General features: G+C 25.0%; 1 protein-coding gene across 1 annotated transcript in view; it reads left to right on the top strand.

Moving 5' to 3' along the window:
• Positions 1-7880, top strand: part of LOC117168935 (cell cycle checkpoint protein RAD1) — a 67521-nt gene that overhangs the window by 2293 nt on the left and 57348 nt on the right. The gene's annotated exons all lie outside the window — the stretch shown is intronic.

Genomic DNA, 7880 nt, shown 5'->3' with positions numbered 1-7880 from the left:
TTAAATTTAACAAATTTCCCTGTTCCAACTCAAAATTTGTTTAAATTTGAAATTTCCCGTTCCAAGTCCAGAATTTTCATTCTATTCAAAAATTCCCCATCCCAAGTCAGAATTGATTTAAACTTCCCTGTTCCAACTCTCAATTTATTGAAATTCGAAAATTCCCTATTCCAATTGAGACTTAATTTCAAGTTTGCAAATTTCCTATTCCAAATCAGAATTTATTTAAATTTCTAAATTCCTTGTTCCAATCCAGAAGTTTGATTATTTTTTAAAGTTCCCTGTTCCCACTCACAATTTATTTAAATTTGAAAATTCCCTATTCCAATTGAGAATTAATTTCAAGTTTGCGAATTTCCTATTCCAAATCAGAATTTATTTATATAAATCAGAATTTGTTTTAATCATAAATTTATTTATTCTAAGTCAAGAATTTGTATTCTTTTTAAAATTTTCAATTCCAACTCGGAACTTCTTTCAATTTGAAATTCCCTATTCAAATCAAGAATTTTAATTAGCATTAAACATTGCAAGATCCAACTCACAATTTATTTAAATTTAAAAAATCTCTGTTGCAATTCAGCAAAACAGGACTTTTACAATTCACCAAATTCATTGGTAAAGTCGCCGCACAATTTAATTTTCAAAATTCCCTGATTTTTCTATAACTAATTTTTTATTTCCCGATTATTAACATTTAAAAATCAAATTTTGATTCTTAATTTGTGAAAAAATGATCTATTTTTAATTTAAAATAATTCAATGAAATTTATGAGAATTCCAGCTGAATTTCAACGAATTCAGAATAATGACATAAGATTTCGAAACAATTAATATTAAATTCAAGCGAATTAGAAGAAATTCAAAAACTTTCACTGAGTTCACTAAAATTCGAGTGAATTTAAAAGAATTAAAAGGAAATAAGAAGGATTCGATAATGCTCATGAAAATTCAAAGTGAATGACAAAAATTCATATGAATTAAAAACAATTCGAAAATATGAAAAAATGGATGGAATTTAGTAAGTTTGAAAATAAGTTTAGAAGCATTCAAAGGAATTTACAAGAATTTGTTAAAACATCTAAGTATTCGAAGTGAGTTTAAAAAATTTAATGAAACCAAATCTAAAAGAAAATTCAAAATATCCACTAATTTGAGTGAAATTATTCGAATTAAATGAATTTTTAAAAAATTGAAGAGAATTCAACAGAATTTGAAAAGTGTCATGATAAATAGTAAGTTAAAATTTATTTTAACAGATGGAATTTGAAGATTCCCTGTTCAAATCCAGAATTTTGATTATCATTAAGCACTCCCATTTCCAACTCACAATTTATTTAAATTTAAAAGATCCCTGTTGCCATTCAGATTTATATTTCTTTTCCAAAAATCTCGGTATAACCTCAGAATTATAATTATTTTGGAAAAATCCCTGTTCCAATGCAAAAGTTCAATTATTTTTGAAAATTCCCTGTTCCAAGTCCATAATTTTTATACTTTTTGAAAATTCTCCATTCCAACATGAAATTTATTTTTTTGAAAAATTCCCTGTTCCAATTAAAGAGTTTCATTATTATTTTAAATTCCCTGTTCCATCTCAGAAATTATTTAAATTTGAAAATTCCCTGTTCCAATTGAGAATTAATTTCAAGTTTGCAAATTTCCTATTCCAAATCAGAATTTATTTAATTTTCAAAATTACCTGTTCCAATCCATAACTTAAATTATTTTTGAACATTCCCTGTTCCAACTGAAAATTGATTTAGATTTGAAGTTCCCTGTTCCAAGTCTAGCATTTTTATTCTTTTTTAAAATTGTCCATTCTAACTCATAATTTATTTAAATTTGAAATTCACTGCTCCAAGTCCATAATTTTTATTCTTTCCAAAACTTACCCATTCCAACTCACAATTTATTTAAATTAAAAAAATCCCCGTTGCAATTAAGATTTATAATTCTTTTAGAAAATTCCTCGTTTAATCTCAGAATTATAATTATTTTGAAAAATTCCCTGTTTCAATTCAAAAGTTGAATTTTTTTTAATTCCCTTTCCGATATCAAATTTTTTTTTAATTGGTAAATTCTCTGTTCTAACTCAAAATTTATTTAAATTAAAAATTCCCTGTTCCAAGTCCAGAGTTAATATTCGTTTTTAAAATTGTCCATTTCAACTCGTAACTTATTTCAATTTTAAAAAATCCCTGTTGCAATTCAGATTTATAATTCTTTTCGAAAATTCTCCATTTAATCTCAAAATTATAATTATTTTGAAAAATTCTCTGTTCCAACTCAGAATTTATTGGAATTTAAAAATTCCCTGTTCCAAATCAGAATTTATTATTTAAAGTTCCCTGTTACAAGTCCAGAATTTTTATTCTTTTTTAAAATTCTCCATTTCAACTCAGAATGTATTTAAATTTGAAATGTACTGCTCCAAGTCCAGAATTTGTATTCTTTTTGAAAATTCTCCATTCCAACTCACAATTTATTTTAAAAAATTTTAATTCCTGTTGCAATTCAAATTTATCACTTTTTCGAAAATTCTCCGCTCAACCTCATAATTATAATTATTTTGAAAATTTCCCTGTTCCAAGTCCAGAATTTTTATTGTTTATAAAAATTCTCCATTTTTATTTCAACTTGAAATTCCCTGTTCCAAATCCAGAATTTTTATATTTTTCAAAAATTCCCCATTCCAACCCACAAATTATTTAAATTTAAAAAAATCCCTGTTCCAATACCGAAGTTTAATTCTTTTTGAAAATTCCCTATTCCAATGCAAAGTTTGAATTATTTTTGGAAATCCCCTGTTCCAATTGAGAATTTATTTTAAGTTTGAAAAATTCTTATTCCAAATCAGAATTTATTTAAATTTCCAAATTCCTTGTTCCAATCCAGAATATTATTTTTTTTCTCGGAAATTACTTGAAATATTTCAAATCAGTTGAAATTTAGTAACCCTCTAAAATACAGTGAAATTTTAATTTAATTTTAATTTTATTTTTAATGAATTAAATTGATTACAAAATCGTAAAATGTTTTGTGTGAAGGTAACTTTGTACTAGGAGAAGTATTATACTCTTTTATTTAATATATACACATATTAATATTTTATATTTGTCCATATTTATAACAAATATATTTATAATTCTTAATTTTGATTCTAAAGTATTACTTTCATATAATAAAGTTTAAATACTTAAAATTCTGTGCATATTTAACACAATATTTTCAATTAAGTATAATTTCCTGAGGTTAATGAAAATGATTTAAAGAAATTAGATTCAAATATGTATAAATCCATTACTATAAATTTATTTTTAAAGAATAAGAACCGTAATTATTTAATTCAGTATAATAATTATTCAAAAAAATATATGCACACTTGAAAAAATTCCCTGATTTTAACCAAATTTGCCTGATTTCTCCCTGATTCTTCATAACCATCAAAATTCCCTGACTTTTCGCTGATTTCAAGATCGGTGATTTCCTAGTTTTCTCACAAGTATGAATTAGACTTTTTACTTCGTTTTATGTCCTTTCCGTAACGTAGAGTGACTTTCGATTTCCTTGCGCTAGTTTTATTTTGCCACTCTGAGCGAGAAAAAAGCCACATTATCGGCCAACCACCCAGTCAGCAGAACAATCGAAAGGTTACGCGGTTTTTCAATCAAGAAATCAATTGCGATCTTATAAGAAATAAATGTTAAAATTAGAAAATTCCCTGTTAAAAACAGAATTTTTATTCTTTTCAAAAATTCCCGGTTTCAACTGAGAGTTAAAAGTCTTTTCAAAAATTCCCTGCTCCAACTCAGAATTTTATTTCATTTTGAAAATTCTCAATTCAAATCCAGAATTTTAGTAGTTATTTTTGCAAAATTCCGCATTTCAATTCAAAATTCTAATTCTTTAAAACGATTCTCTTTTCAACTCACAATTGAAATTCTTTTGGAAATTTTCCTTTCCCAACTCAGAGTTTATTTAAATTTGAAAATTACCCATTAGAAATCAGATTTATAATTTTTTTTAATTCCCAATTTAAATCCAGAGTTTGAATTCTTTTTAAAAATTTCACGCTACCACTCACAATTGAAATTCTTTTTGAAAATTCCCTTTTCCAACTAAGAACTTTATTTCATTTAAAAAATTTTTAATTCAAATACAGAATTTTAGCTATTTATGCAAAATTCTCTATTCAACTCACAATCAATATTCTTTTTGAAAATTTCCTTTTCCAACTGAATATTTATTTAAACTCGAAAATTTCAGGTTCCAAGTCAGAATTATAATTTTTTCAAATTCCCAGTTTAAATCAAAAATTGTAATTAATTTCAGAAATTCCACGTTTCAACTTACAATTAAAATTCTTTTGGAAAATTCCCTTTTCCAACTAAGAATTTTATTTGATTTTAAAAATTCCCATATTAAATGTAGAATTTTAATTATTTTTGCGAATTCCGATTTAGACTCACAAATAACATTCTTTTGAAAAATTCCCTTTTCCAACTCAACATTTTTTTAAACTCGCAATTCCCTGTTCTATGACAGAATTAAAAAGTTTTTAAATTCCCAGTTCAACTCAAAAATTTTAATTAATTCAAAAAATTCCACGTTTCAATTTACAATTAAAATTCGTTTGGAAAATTCCCTTTTCCAACTAAGAATTTATTTAAATTTGAAAATTCCTTGTTACGAATCAAAATTATAATTTTTTCTAATTGTCAGTTTTCATCCATGGTTTTAAATCTTTTAACAAATTCCACTTTGCAACTCACAATAAAAATTCTTTCAGAAAATTCCCTTTTCCAATTAAGTATTTTATTTCGTTTTGAACACTCAATTCAAATGTGAATCCAAAATTCTAATTCTTTTTAAAAATTTCGCGTTTCAATTTAAAATTCGAATTCTTTGGAAAAATTCCCTTTTTCAACTCAATATTTATTTAAACTCGAAATTCCCTGTTCGAAAAATTTATTTCAATTTGAAAAATCTCCGTCACAAATAAAAATTATAATTTTTTTTAATTCCCGGTTCAAATAAAAAATTGTAGTTAATTTCAAACATTCTACGTTTCAACTCACAATTAAAGTTCTTCTGGAAAATTTCCTTTTCCAACTAAAAATTTATTTAAATTTGAAAATTATCCGTTACAAATCAGAATTATAATATTTTTTTAATTCCCATTTTCAATACAGTTTGAATTCTTTTTAAAAATTTCACGCTTCAACTCACAATTAAAATTCTTTTTGAAAATTCCCTTTTCCAACTAAGAATTTTATTTCATTTTGAACACTCAATTCAAATCTCAGTTTACATCTCGAGTTTCATATCTTTTAAAAATGCCACGTTTCAATTCACAATTAAAATTTTTTCGAAAAATTTCCGTTTCCAACTCAGCATTTATGTAAACTTGAAAATTTTCTCTTCCAAGTTAGAATTAACATTTTTTAAATTCCCTGTTCCAATAAAAATTTAGAACTCTTTTCGAAAATTCTATTTTTCACGTCACAATTAGAATTCTTTTTAAAAATGCCATGTTTCAATCCAGAATCTTAATTCGTTGAAAAATTCTCCGTTCCAATCCAGAATTTTAATTATTTTCGAAAATTTCCAGTTCTAGCGAATAGCTAGAGTTCTTGGATAAATTCCAGTTCCAACTCAGATTTTTTTTCAAATTTAAAAATTCCCTGTCCCAACCCAGAATTATAATTCTTAAAAAAATACCTAGTTCAAATCCATAATTTTAATTGTTTTCAAAAATTCTTCGTTTTAACTCAAAATTTCAAATCTCGTTCCAACTGAAAATTAGAATTCTCTTAGATAAATTCTCGCCCCAACTCAGAATTGATTTAAACTTAAAAATTCCCTTTTCCAAGTTACAATTTTTTTTTTAATTTTCAGTTCCAATCCAGAATTTTAATTATTTACGAAAATTTCCAGTTCTAGCTAAGAAATTGTTAAAATTTCGTTCCAAGTTAGAATTCTGTTTTTTTTCATTCCAAGTCCAAATCCAGAATTTTAATAATTTTCAAAAATTCTCCGCATCAACTCACAATTGAAATTCTTTTGAAAAAATCCCTTTTCCATCTCAGAATTTATTAAAACTTGAAAATTTCCTATTCCAAGTCAGAATTAATTTTTTTTTTTTAATTCACCATTTAGATACAGAAATTGCAATGTTTTTATTATAATTCCTTTAAAAAATGTTCTGTTCCAATTAAGAATTTAAATTATTTTCGAAAATTTCTAGTCCTAGCGAAGAATTTGTTAAAAATTCCAGTTCAAATCCAGAATTTTAATTATTTTCGAAAATTTCCAGTTCTAGCTAAGAAATTGTTAAAATTTCGTTACAAGTTAGAATTCTGTTTTTTTCATTCCAAGTCCAAATCCAAAATTTTAATAATTTTCAAAAATTCTCCGCATCAACTCACAATTGAAATTCTTTTGAAAATTTCCCTTTTCCAAATCAGAATTTATTTAAATTTGAAAATTTCATGTTCCAAGTCAGAATTAAATTTTTCTAATTCTACATTTAGATACAGAAATTTAAAATTTTTCATTATAATTCCTTTAAAAAATTTTCTGTTCCAATTATGAATTTAAATTCTTTTCAAAAATTCCGCATTTCAATTCAAAATTCGAATTCTTTTTAAAAATTCCCTTTTCCAACTCAGAATTTATTTAAAGTTGAAAATTTCCTGTTCCAAGTCAGAATTCTATATATTTTTTTATTCTCAGTTCAAATCCATAATTTTTATTCTTTTGGATAAATTCCAGCTCCAACTCAGATTTATAATTCTTTAAAAAAAATAACTAGTTCAAATCCATAATTTTTATGTTTCAAAAAATGCCACGTTTCAACTCAGAATTCAGTATTCGGCTTCTTTTGAAAAATTGCCTTTTCCAACTCAGCATTTATTTAAACTTGAAAATTCCCTCTTCCAAGTTAGAATTAATATTTTTCAAATTCCCAGTTCAAATACAGAAATTAAATTATTTTCAAAAATTCCCCGCTTCAACTGTCAATTAAAATTTTTTTGAAAAATACCCTTTTCCAACTCAAAATTTATTTAAACTTGAAAATTTCCTGTTCCAAGTCAGAATTAATTTTTTTTTAATTCACCATTTAGATACAGAAATTTTAATTTTTTTAATTATAATTCCTTTAACAAATTTTTGTTCCAACCCAGAATTTAAATTATTTTCGAAAATTTCTAGTTCTAGCGAAGAATTTGTTAAAATTCCCAGTTCAAATTCAGAATTTCAATTCTTTTCGAAAATTCCGCATTTCAATTCAAAATTCGAATTCTTTTTAAAAATTGCCTTTTCCAACTCAGAATTTATTTAAACTTGAAAATTCCCTCTTCCAAGTTAAAATTAATATTTTTTAAATTCCCAGTTCAAATACAGAAATTCAATTATTTTCAAAAATTTCCCGCTTCAACTGCCAATTAAAATTCTTTTTAAAAATTCCCTTTTCCAACTCAGAATTTATTTAAACTTGAAAATTCCCTCTTCCAAGTTAAAATTAATATTTTTTAAATTCCCAGTTCAAATACAGAAATTAAATTATTTTCAAAAACTCCCCGCTTCAACTGCCAATTAAAATTCTTTTGAAAAATTCCCTTTTCCAACTCAGAATTTATTTAAACCCGAAAATTTCCTGTTCCAAGTCAGAATTATAATTTTTTTAAATTCTCAGTTCAATCCAGAATTTGAATTCTTCTGGATAAATTCTAGTTCCAACTCGTAATATGTGAACATTTGAAAATGCCCTCTTCCAACTCAGAATTATAACAAAAAATGTATTCTCTTCTAAAATTTCCAGTTTTGGCTCAGTATTTGTTCCGTGGTTTTTCAATCCATCAATTGCTAACTTA

Source organism: Belonocnema kinseyi, chromosome 3 (assembly GCF_010883055.1).
Source record: "Belonocnema kinseyi isolate 2016_QV_RU_SX_M_011 chromosome 3, B_treatae_v1, whole genome shotgun sequence".
Classification (NCBI taxonomy): domain Eukaryota; kingdom Metazoa; phylum Arthropoda; class Insecta; order Hymenoptera; family Cynipidae; genus Belonocnema; species Belonocnema kinseyi.
Note: the sequence above shows the minus strand (reverse complement) of the source record. Positions and strands in the feature narration are given on the sequence as shown.